Raw genomic sequence first — 13,950 nt, 5'->3', positions numbered from 1 at the left:
CTGTTCTTGGTGGGAGAAAAGAATTTCCACCACAACGGCCACAAGTAGAAATCAGCTCATCCTTCCCCTTCTAAATTTAAGCTATAAACACTGAGAAAGAAGCTCCAGGACACCAGAAAAGAGATGAATCCACAACACCTTCCATTAAGTAGTTTTACAAAATTCTAGGTTTGAGGCTCAGCAAAAATGGAAACTGGGAGAAAATCCAAATATTTGAAACCAAATAACATACTTTTAAGTAACCCTCAGAATTCAAGGAAGAAAACAAAAGGAAAATTAGGAAGTATTTTGAAATGAATGAAAATGAAACATGTTAAAATTATGGAATGTAGTTAAATCAGTGCTTAGAAAGAAAATTATAACACAGAGTGCCTATGGTAGAAAAGAAGAAAGATACCAGAAATAAACTCTCAGCTTCTACCTTAAGGAAATAGAAAAGAAAATTTTAAAAAGCAGAAAAATATCAGAGGACAAATCAATGAAAGAGAAAACAGAATGATACAGAAATTCAATAACACCAAAAACTGGCTCTTTGAGTAGATCAAAAAAATTGATAAACCCCTAGTTAAACTCATCAAAAAGAAAAAAAAAGACACATATTATCAGTGTCAGGAATGAGACGGGAAAAATCACAACAGATTTTACATAGGTTAAAAGGAAAATCAAGAAATACTATGAACAACTTTATAGTCATAAATTCAGCAACTTAGAAGTGGACAAATTTTTAAAAATACACAAGTTCAAATAAACCATATAGCCTTATATGCATTAAATAAATTTATTTCATAGCAAAAATTTTTCCTATAAAATAACCTTTAGGCCCAAATGACCTCATTAATAAATTCTACAAAATATTTATGAAAGAAATAATATAAGTTCTACAAATACTCTTCCAGAAGATTAAAGAGAAAGGAACGCTTGCCAACTCCTGTGAGACCAGCAGTACTTTGGTATCAAATCAGAGAACAACATCACAAAAAGAATACTAAAGATCAACATCTTTCATGATTATAGATATTTAAGTTATTTTTATTAATTTAGTAAATCAAATTCAATAATACATTAAAAGAAAAATGCAGTATGTCCCAGTGGGGTTTTTTCCTGGGAAAGCAAGCTTGGTTTAATATTTTAAAATCCATTAGTATAATTCACCATATTTACAGTCTAAGCAAAGAAAAACCACATAATCATCTCATGTAATGCAGAAGAAACACTGATAAAATGCAACATCTATTTCTGACTGAAATCCTTCCTAACTTGATATGAGGAATCTACAAAAAACATAGTTTATATCAGACGTAATCCTGAGATACTGAATGTTTTCCCCCTAAAATCAGGAATAAGAAAGTCCTATTTAACACTGTCCTCAATGTCCTAGCCAATACAATAAGGCAAATAAATGAATAAATGCCAAAATCAATCAATAAATGGCACCCAGATTGGAAAAAAATTCTGTCTTTATTCACAGACATCCTGATTGTCTATGTAAACAATTTTATGCAATGCACAAGAACACTACTAAAACCAATAAGTGAGTTAATCAAGTTTGCATAATGAAAGACCACTATACAAAAATCAGTTATTTTTCTATGTATTAGCAAAATGCAACGGGAAGTTTCCATCTTAAAAATATCATTTATAATAGCATTGAAATTGTAAAATACATGGGAATAAATCTAACAAGATATGTACAAGACCTGTATACTAAAAACTACAATACATGAGAGAAACTAAAGACCTTTTAAAGAAGTAAAAATATGTACCATTTTAATGTGTTAGAAAATTTTGCTATTTTTATAATGCTAATTATTGATAAATTAATCTATAGTTTTAAGACAATTCCAACCTACATTCCAGGAACATTTTCAAAGAAGGTCACAAGCTAATTCTAAAATTCATATGGAAATGTAAAAGTCAGAGAATATTTAAAATAACTTTAAAAGTACTAATAATTTCTTGTTCCAAGACTTCTTATCATATTACAGCAATAAAGGTAGTTTGGTATTGTCATAAAAATAGACAAATAAACAATTATCGGAAGATGGCAGCGGAAGAAGCACCAGGAATCCCTCTCCCAACCTAGACAACAATTGCACTGATGTGACTATTTTGAAACTCTGGAGTCTATTGAAAGATTGCAACCTCCAGAGGAAGGCTTACATGGTAAGCTGCATCTAGTTCCAGCCAGTTTTAACTCTTACCACAATAGCAGCTATCCATGCCCTACCTCCACCTCCATTACAAGCAGCTGCCCACAAAATCCGGGAGCAGCTTGCACACAGTTTGTGGGTACCAGGGTGGGCAAAAAGAAACTTGTTCTTCAAATATTGAGTATCTGTTCTGAATACTGATTGCTCCTTATGCTCACAGAGTTGCAGACAAAAAGGAAGGTGGCCATTGTTACACCTCCCTCAATTGTTCCAAATCCCTCCCTCTCTGGTCGAAGTGACTTCTAGAAAATATGAAGGGCCAGTGCCTTTTCTCCCTCTTTATTTATTTATTTTTATTTTTATATGTTTTTTTGAGATGGACTTTCACTCTTGTCGCCCAGGCTGCAGTGCAATGGCACGATCTCGGCTCACTGAAACATCCGCCTTCCGGGTTCAAGCGATTCTCCTTCCTCAGCCGCCGGAGTAGCTGGGATTACAGGTGCCCGCCACCACACCTGGCTAATTTTTTTTTTTTTTTTGAGACGGAGTCTCACTCTATGGCCCAGCCTGGAGTGCAGTAGCGTGATCTCGGCTCACTGCAAACTCCGCCTCCTGGGTTTACGCCATTCTCCTGCCTCAGCCTCCCGAGTAGCTGGGACTACAGGCGCCAGCCACCAGGCCTGGCTAATTTTTTTGTATTTTTAGTAGAGACAGGGTTTCACTGTGTTAGCCAGGATGGTCTCGATCTCCTGACTTCGTGATACGCCCACCTCGGCCTCCCAAAGTGCTGGGATTATAGGCATGAGCCAATGTGCCCAGCCTAATTTTTGTATTTTTAGTAGAGATGGGGTTTCACCATGTTGGCCAGGCTGGTCTCGAACTCGTGACCTCGTGATCTCACCATCTCAGCCTCCCAAAGTGCTGGGATTACAGGCATGAGCCACCGCGCCCAGCCCCTTTTTATTTTTTTATTTCCCCCCCTTTTTGGTACCAAACATTAAAGACTAGGTCACTAAGAAGCAACTGCTTATATGAGGAAAATTAGAAAGTGACCATACATGCCCAGAGAAAGACACAGGCTCAGAAAACACCTGAAAAGACCTTAAGTTTACACCTCAGGCTGATCCTTGGCACGAAAAAAAAAAAGCCTACAACAATAAAAGATAAATAAAATAAAATAAAAACAATAAACAACTGCAGTAACAAAATAAGGTCAAACTCTGGAGAATTGGGAGAACCTAATTACCAGAATTACCACATTATTAAATTTAAATGTCCAGTTTTCAACAACAATAACAACAACAAAGTCACAGGCATACAAAGAAATAGGAAAGCATGTCACATATAAAAGAAAAAAAATAAATAAACAGAAACTGTCATTGAAAAAGACCTATTATGCAAAAATTCTAAAACAACTGTCTTAAAAATGCTTCAAAAATTAAAGGAAGATGTTGATACATGAACAAAATAGAACTATCAGTACAGAGACAGGAAACCTAAATAAGAAACCAAAAGTAAAGTCCAGAGCTGAAATACAGAATAATCAAAATGAAAAATACACACAAGGATTCAAAGGCAGATTTGAGTAGGCAGAAAAAAAAAAAAAATTTGCAAATTCACAGATAAGACCGTGGAAATTATAGTGTCTGAGGAAGCAAAAGATAAAAGATTAAAGAAAAGTGGACAGAGCCTAAGGGACCTGTAGGACAGCCATCAAGTGGACCCACATATACATGGCTGAGTCCCAAAAGGAGAAGAGAAAAAGAAAGGAGAAAATAAAATATTTAAATTAGTTATGGCTGAAGACTTTCCAAATTTCATAAAAGGCATTAATACAGAAATCTAAGAAGCTCAACAAATTTCAAGTAATATGAACTCAAAGAGACTGACTGGAATACATTATAATAATACTTTCAAAACTCAAACATAAAGAGAAAATCATGAAAGCAGCAAGAAAGAAGCAACTCACCATATAAAAGGATCAACAATAAAAATATCAACAGATTTCTCATCAGAAACTTTGCATACCAGAAGGCAGTGGGCTGATGTATTTAAAGTGGTAAAAGAAAAAAATAAAATCTGCCAAGCAAGGATCCTATCTCCAGCAAAACTGTCCTTCAAGAATGAGAGAGAAATTAAGACATTCTCAGATAAAAACTAAGGGGGTTCATTACCAATAGGCCTGCACTGCAAGAAATGCTCAAGGGCATTCTGCAGGGTGAAATGAAAGAGCACTAGACAGTAGCGCAAAGCCATATCAAAGATCTCAATAAAGGTAAATACAAGTACAATTATAAAACCTAGTATTATTCTAACAACTGTTAGCAATTCTACTTTTTGTTTTCTACATGATTTAAGAAACTAATACATATAACTAATACATATAATATATATATAAATATATATAATTATTAGTCTAAAATCTAGTATTATAACCTTGGTTTATACCTACATTTTGTTTTTCACAAAATTGAGGACTCTAATGTATGTGAAAATTATTACTTTATGTTTTAGGGCACACAATGTATAAAATTATAATTTTCCAGCATCAATAACAGAAAGGGGTGGGGACAGATCAGTAAAGTAGTAGAGGTTTTATATTTTATTAAAGTTAAGCTAGCATAAGTTGAAATTTGTGTTGTAACTTTAGGATGTTTAATGTACTCTTTACAGAATAGCAATGGAACATACATAGAAGAATATGGGCAAGAAATTCAACCATTTTACTTCAAAAAATAAACTAAACACAAAAGAGATTGATGCAGTGAATGAGGGACAAAAACTATAAAGCATCTGAAAAACAAATAGCACAATGACAGGAATAAGTCCCTCCTTATCAGTAATTATTTTACACGTAAATGGATTAAACTCTCCAATCAAAAGACAGATTGTAAGAATAAATTTCTTAAAAAACATGTTTTAACATAATGTTATTTATGAAGACTTACTTTAAACACAAAGGCACAAATAGATTGAAAGTGAAATAATGAAAAAGATGTCCCATGCAAATGCAACCAAAAGACAGCAGGTGATAGCTATGCTAACACCAGACAAAATACACTTTAAATCCTAAAGAAGCTACAAGAGATAACAAAGGACATTGTATTTTTTTATTAACCAGTTATAATTGTATATATTTATAGTATAAGATGTGATGTTATCTGTATATAATGCACAATGATTAAGTCAAGCCAATTAACATATTCATCACTTCACCCACCATTTTTTAGGGTGAGAATGTTTGAAATGTACTCCCTTAGCAATTTTGAAATATACAATACACTATGCATGATGTGTGCAATAGATCTCAAAAAATTATTCTTCTATGTAACAGAAACTTTATACACTTTGACCAACATCCCCCCATTCTCCTCATCACCACCAGCCAAGTGTAATAATCATTTAACTCTGTACTGTTACAAGATTGACTATACTAGATTCTATGTATCTGTGAGATCACGTGGCATTGTCTTTCTGTGCCGGGCTTATTCACTTAACATAATGTCCTTCAGGTTCATTCATGTTGTTGCAAATGAAATAATTTTCTTCGTTTTTTAAGGCTGAATAAATTCCTTTGAATATATATATAGATATTCTTTTAATCCATTCATTCTTTGAGGAACCCAGGTTGATTCCATATCTTAGCTATTATGAATAATGCTTCAATGAACATGGGAGAGCAGATATCTCTTTGACATACTTATTTCAAATCTTTTGGCTATATACACAGAAGTGAGATTTCTGGGGAATATAGCAGTTCCATTTTTAGTTTTTTAAGGAAACTCTATACAATTTGCCATTGCAGCTATACCAATTTACATTAATATCAAAATGTATACAAGGATTCCTTTTATTCTGTATCCTCTTCAACATTCATCTTTTGTCTTTTTGATAATAGCTATTCTAACAGATGTGAGGTGATATCTCAATGTGGTTTTAATTTGTTTTTCCCTAATGTTTAGTGATGTTGAGCATTTTCTTCAACTACATATTGACCATTTGTGTGTGCTCTTTTCAGAAACGTCTCTTTAGGTACTTAGACATTTTTTAATCAAGTTCTTCCGTTTCTTGCAGCTTAGTTATTTGACTTCCTTACACAGTTTGGATATTAACCCCTTATCAAATGTATGGTTTGCAAATATTTTCTCCCAATCTGTGAGTCATCTTTTTATTCTTTCAATCATTTTATTTGCTGTGCAGAAGCTTTTAAGTTCTATAATACCATTTATCTATTTTTGCTTTTGTTGAATGTATTTTTGGGGTCACATCCACAAAAATCATTTCCCATATCAATGCCACAGAGCTTTTCCCCTATGTTTTCTTCTAGTAGTTTTACAATTTCAAGTCTTACATTTACGTTTTTAATCCATTTTGAGTTAAGGACTTCAACACTACACTCTCAGCAATGGGTAGAACAACCAGACAGAAGGTAAGGAAAGAAATACAGGACTTGAACAACACATTAAACCAACCTGATTTAACAGACACATACAGAACACTACCTAACAAAAATAACATACATATTCTCGTCAAGTATACATCAGATTTTTTTCAGGATAGACCATATGATAGGCCACAAATAAAGTATCAATATATTTTAAAATATAGATGTCCTATGAAGTATCAATTAAACAACATGGAAACAAGCAATGGATCAAGGAAGAAATCACAAGAATAAATAGAAAATGCTTAAAAATGAATAAAAATGTAAACATAATGTACCAAAACTCATGAGACACAGAGAAAGCAGTGATAAGAAAGAAATTTATAGCTATAAAGGCTTACATTTAAAAAAAAAAGTCTCTAATCAACATCTTAAATTTATAACTTAAAGAATTAGAAGAAAAGGAAGGACAAAGTAAATCCTGAGCTAGCAGAAAAAAAAGGAAGTAGTAAAAATTAGAGCAGAGATTAACAAAATACAAATAGAAAACCATTCAAGAAAATCAATAAAACTAAAAGTTGATCTTTTAGAAAGATCAACAAAATTGAAAAATCTTTAACTAGATGGACAAAGTAAAAAAAGAGAGAGAGAAGGCGTGGCCAGACATGGGGGCTGATGCTTGTAATCCTAGCACTTTGGGAGGCTGAGGCAGGAGGATCACTTGAACTCAGGAGTTCAAGACAAGCCTGGGCAACATAGTGAGACCCCATCTCTATTATTTAAAAATAAAAATTTAAAAAGATAGAAGACACAAATTACTAAAATTAGAAATGAAAGTGGAAACATTATTACCAATTCTACCTAAATAAAAAGATTATAAGTGAATACAATGAACAATTATACACCAATGTATTGGATAATATAGATAAAATGGAAAAATTTCTAGAAATACAAAAATCTACCAAGACTAACTCATGAGAAAACAGAAAATCTGTATAGACCTATAGCTAGTAAGGAAATAGAATCAGTTATTTAAAAACTCCCAAAAAAGAAAAGCCATGGAGCTAATGGCTTCACTGGTGAATTCTACCGAACATTTAAAGAACTAACAATGATCCATCTCAAACTTCTCTCAAAAAAATTGAAGATAAAGTAACACTTCCTAACTCATTCTATGAGGTCAATATTACCCTGATACCAACTACAGACAAAAGCACTGCAAGAAAACTACAAACCAATGTCCCTGAAGGCCACTGATGTAAAAATTCTTAACAAATAATAGCATATTGAATGTAACAGTATATTTAAAAGATTGCACCATGACCAAATGCAAGAATGGAATGCAAGAATGATTCAACATACAAAAATAAATCAATGTCATACACCACATTAAGAAAATGGGGAAGGAGAAAAAGCACATGATTATCTCATTTGATGCAGGAAAAAAACACTTAAAAAATTTAACATTCTTTTATTATAAAAGTACTCAATGAACTAGGAATGAAAGGAAACTACCTCAACATAAGAAAAGCCATACGTGAAAAAGTCAGTGAACAACATACTCAATGGTATAAGATTGAAAGCTTTTCATCTAAGGTCAAGAATAAGGCAAGGATATCTACTTTTACTAGTTCTATTCTACACAGTACTGGAAACTCTAGCCGGATCAGAAAGACAAAAATTTAAATTTACAAAGGCATCCAAGTAAAAGAGAAAGAAGTAAAATTATCTCTTTTCACAGATGTTATGTTTTATGTAGAAAACTCAAATGATTCCACAAAAAAATGACTAAAACAGATAAATGAATTCAGAAAAGTAGCAAAACACAAAGTCAACACACAAAATTCAGTTACATTTCTATGCATTAAAAATTAACAATAAAAATGGAAATTATAAAACAATTCTATTTACAATAATATAAAAAATATAAATTAATGTAAGAAATAAAAGACATCAACAGTAAAATTACAAAACATTGCTGAAAGAAATTAAAGAAGACATATATGGTTGGAAATACATGCCATGTTTATGGATTTGACAACTTAAAAATGTGAAAATGTCAATATTACTCAAAATGATTCATAGATTCAATTTAATCCCTATCAATATCCCAATGACCATATTTGCAGAAATAGAAAACCCCATCCTAAAATTTGTATAAAATGTCAAAGGACTCCTGAATGGCTAAAACAGTCTTTAAAAAGAAGAACAACCTAGAAGACTCACACTTCCTGATTTTAAAAGATACCAAAAAACTAGAGTAATCAAAGGAATATGGTAGTAGCATAAAGTTAGACATTTAGACAAATGGAATAGAATGGAAAGTTCAGAAATAAACTCTTACATATATGTTTGTGCATCAAAAACACTATCAAACACTATCAAGAGAGTAAAAAGGTCACCCATGGAACAGGAAAAAATATTTTCAAATTATATTTCTGATGAGGGATTAATAATACACAGAACTCCTAAAACTCAATAACAGAAAAAACAAACAAGGTGATTCAAAATGGGCAAATAATTTGAATAGACAAATACATGGAATAGAATATAGTCCAAAAATAGACCCACATACTATAAAATTTAACAAGGGGCAAGGGCAATTCAGCAGAGAGAGAATAGCCTCTTAACAAATGTTGCTTGGACAACTGGATATGCGTATGCCAAAATAAAAACAAATAAGCAAAATAAACAACCAAAAAACTTTAACACTATATCCATCACACTATATATTTTTTAAACTCAAAATGGTCATAAACCTAAAACAAAAAGAAAACATAGAAGAAAATCTTTGTAAGCTTGTACTAGGCTTGGATTTCTTAGAAATAACACCAAATGCATCATCCATAGAAGAACTATAGATAATTTGGGCTTTATCAGAATGTAAAACTTCTATTTTCTGAAAGGCACTGTTAACAGAATGGAAACATAAGTCACAAATTTGGAGAAAATATTACAAATCATATATTTGGTAAAGGACTTGTTTCCAGAATAACAAAGAAAGCTCCAAACTCAATAATAAAAAACTCAGTAAAAAATAAACCGAAGGTTTGAAGAGACACTTCGCCAAAGAAGATACATGAGTGGCAAATATGCACACACAAAAAACATTCATCAGTTGTTCTTAGGCAAATGCAAATTTAAAAAATAATGAGATACTGCTATACACCTAGTGGAATGGCTAAAATTAAAAATCTGATGATTCGAAGTGTTAACAAATTTGTGGAAGAACTGAAAGTATCATACATTGCTGATAGGAATGTAAAGTAGTTCAACTACTTTGGAAAACAGTTTAAGAGTATCTTAAGAAGTCAGATATACCCTTAGCATATGTTCAGCCATCTCATTCCTAGGTATTCATCCAAGAGAAATTAAAGCATGTCTGCCCACACAAAGACTTATACACTGATGTTATCACATTTGCAGATTTGTTATTGTAGTTGTAATTTACAAAAATGTATTTGTAATTTACAGAAACTAGAGACAACCCAAATATCCATCTTGAGTGAATAAATAAACAAACTTGTAAATTGATACAAGGAACCAATCAGCAATAAAAAGAACGGACTATTTATACCTGTAATAACATAGATGAATCTCAACAATAATTATGCTGAGTGAGAGAAGCAGTTTCTATAAAATTGTAAAAACTGCAGATGAATCTCTGGTGAGAGATGGGAGATCCACTGATGCCTGAAGGTAGGGGATAGGAAGAATAGATGGTACTGATTAAAAAGGGGCATAAGGACACTTTTTCAGGTGATAAATATGTTCACTATCTTGATTGTGGTGGTGGGGAGTTCATGGATATATATATATGTATATATATATATGTCACATATTATCAAATTGTACATCTTAAGTATATGCAGTTCATTTTGTGTTAATTATACCTGAATAAAAGTGCTTTTATAAAGTCCAAGGAGCTCAATATACTCTTTCTCTTATACTTGGGGAAGGAGATAAGGGTTTGCCTGTCACTTCAGCATGGGTTCAAAGGTACTACCTACACTTGCTGAGGAATGATGGGAAGTGATTACATCCAGCGCTAAATTTGTAACCTCACTTGAGAAAGTTCCAGTGGGTTAGACTTCATCTAATCTTAAGGATATGCATTAACAAATCTAAGAAAAGTTTCTGTACAAAGAATCTTCTCCCCTTATTTTGCTAAGATTACTTATTACAATATTTCGTTTCTGAGAAAAGCTGTAGAAAGCCTTACGCAGTACACTTTATTGTCACATTTATTAATTCTGTTTTTCCCCAGGAAAAAGAAAAAATTAATTACACAGTAAAAATCTAGAAGGATATCTTTAGGCTCATGAAAGGAAAGTACACTCAAAAAGAGGATTTTACTGAGGACTGTCTAGAACCAAGGTACGTTATGAACTGAGCCCTTAAATGCTAAAATTTGAGAAGGAGGGGGATATTTTAGGTGAATAAAATAGAAAGATCAGATCAAGCAATTTTAACATAAGAGTAGTAAAAAATTACAATGATTCTTTCCCCAATATCCTTATTATTGCTTTCCCATCTTGTCAGACTTGTGCTTAGATGTCATCTCTTCACTCAGAACTCTTAATGCCATTCTGCATAATGTTAGCCTTCAACTCTTTTGCTCTACCATCTTACCCTGCTCTTTTTTTTTTCTTTTTTGGAGCATTATCAGCACCTGACATCTGTAGCTTGTTATGAAGTATTTATTTGTTTCCCTTTTCCCCACAAGAAAATAATATCCATAAATGTCAAAACATTGTCCAAAGGTCATGTTCACACAATGTCCTCAGATCCTAGAACAATGCCTGGCACACAATACCAGCTCAATAAATATTTGTCGAATAACTGGAATAGTAGTAAACTACAAATAAGCAAATATTTGTGCCTCTTCCTTACTACTACTCTGTTGTGAAGGTTTTAGAAACCAATCAATAAACTAGATTCTATCTTGTGTTTCTTTCCCCAAACTCAGAGCTTCTCCTGGATCACAAACACCTGCTAACACGATCCTTTGAAGCCAGAGCCCATTCTTCATTTTAAAGCTTTTTTTATGTGTTCTGTATCCCAGACTGGCAAATAAGTCCCCCACATTCCAGAAGCTTACATTCTAGACTTGCTTCTTATTACAGGCTTCCTGGATACCTCTGTCAATAAAAAAAGGAAACAGGTGAAAAATAATTAGATTTGCATATCTGCAAGAGTCGTTTAATTTTCTATCATAAGTGTAGCTCCTGAAAAAAAATTCCACTAAGATTTATGCAAATCACTTCCAAAAGACCTCACACTGAATAAAATTCTTAGAGTAAAATAGTGTCTTCAAGGGTATAGCCAGATACGCCTCTGTAAAGTTTAGTGTATGAATGTAGACATGGGCATCTGTTTGATGGGTTTGATGGATCACAGCACCAACTGGCGACAGGGTCCGTGGCTCCCTTGGTCCCAACCCTGAAAATCTCTCCTCCACTATGGATATGTAGGAGTAATTGTCCCAGGTCCCAGACTTCAAGATGGGTCAAAAGATAAATAAATTATGTGGTTTTCTATAAAAGGAGCCTGACAGTGGTATCTCGGTTCCAGATAATTTTAATAAGATCCATGGTCCTCTCTATAAGCCATAGAAAAGAGAAGTACTGTCAGAGTTTGTCAGACACCTTCATGCTAACTCAATGGTATATGAAGCAATTAGAACTAACTTGTGCTTATACCATTTCACAGCAACACCTCAAAATGCTGCTAACCTTTAGCTAGAACACCATGCTCAATCATCCTCTAATATTACCGGTGCCAAAAAAACTAAAAATTCCTTAAGAGATAACAATAAAAAGTCATCCATTTATGCTGCAAAATGCATCTCCCCATGCATATAGCACAGAACCCAGAAGCTGGGAGGACTTTAATTAATAAGATGCTTAGATTCTGATTCAACTGACATAAAGAAGTGAAAGATACAGGAGGTTAAATAATTTTCTCACACTCTAGGAAACGGAGCTAGGATAAGAACCTGAGTCACCCAACTCCCATTTCAGTTATTTTTCTACAACCATCAATAATGTTCTAGATTTGTGGTATTTAAACATTTTTGTTTAGCAGCAGGACCCTTTCACAAACAAATTTCTACTAGAAATCTAATATAAGCAACAAAGATGAGGTGCTCTGATGGGAGAATTGTGGAGCCACCCCTCCACAAAATAGCAGAGTCCCAGCTTTGCTTTTTGATATGGTTTTCCAACCACACCTCACCTTGAATTGTAATAATCTCCATGTGTCAAGGGCGGGACCAGGTGGAGGTAACTGAATCATGGGGGTGGTTCCCCCATGCTGTTCTCATGATAATAAGTGAGTCTCATGAGATCCAATGGTTTTATAAGTGTTTGGCATTTTCCCTGCTTGCACTCATTCTTTCTCCTGCCGCCCTGTGAAGAGGTGCCTTCCACCATGAGTGTAAGTTTCCTGAGGCCTCCCCAGCCATGTGGAACTGTGAGTCAATTAAACCTCTATCCTTGATAAATTACCCAGTCTCATGTATTTCTTTCTTCATAGCAGCACGAGAATGGACTAATACACTTTTCCTATCAATAGTTGAAGACTAGAAGAAATGACTAAGAAAAAATTGCAAAGTTTTTGAAATCTGACTACAGCTCACAGCACCACTGTTTCTAATACACTTTTCTCCATTTGGTGGTCTAACCTGTCCTAATTTATGATGCATTTAGCCCCTCTGAACAATAACTCTATTATTTAAAGCTAGAAGCAGTCATTGTTACATTGATTTAAAACTATTCTCACTAATGCTTATCCAATCACAGTCCAATTTGCCTTATAAGACTCTTTTTAATTTTGAAATATAAATTTCCCTCCTATTAAACATTTTAAACATTTGAGAACAGTTTAGGGCAACCATGTAGACAACAGAGCTATAAATCTGCTACATGAAGCAGAGATCTCTAACTGGCTTTAGTTATTTCAAGCAACCTGAGCTGAAAGCAGGAGGACTATACATTTTCTTTTCAGCTCTGCATGCCTGAATTGCAAAGCTGACCCAGCCAGTTACTTGCTATGTAACCTTCAGTACATTTCTTTACTTTTCCTAGTATCAAATGTTCTTATCTGCCAATTGGGCTTAATCATTCTGTTTCAAAAGTTTGTCAAGAAGCATCAAAGATGATAAAGAATATAGTATAGCGTACAGTGCTTAGGGCAACAGTAAACATTGATCCAGTGTCTAATTTCTTCTCTCCTTTTGGGGAGATGATGGTTTAAGTAAAATAAGCTGTGACTGCTAATGTCCTATTCCGGGTAGCTAGTGGAAAGGAAGATACAATCAGCTACAGTGTTTTGGAACTGGTACATATTCTTCCCAAATAAAAGCTCACCCTTCATTCCTGCCCCTTCCCAATCTTGATTTTTACTCCTTTGCTT

This window comes from Pongo abelii, chromosome 2 (assembly GCF_028885655.2).
Source record: "Pongo abelii isolate AG06213 chromosome 2, NHGRI_mPonAbe1-v2.0_pri, whole genome shotgun sequence".
NCBI lineage: Eukaryota > Metazoa > Chordata > Mammalia > Primates > Hominidae > Pongo > Pongo abelii.
Note: the sequence above shows the minus strand (reverse complement) of the source record.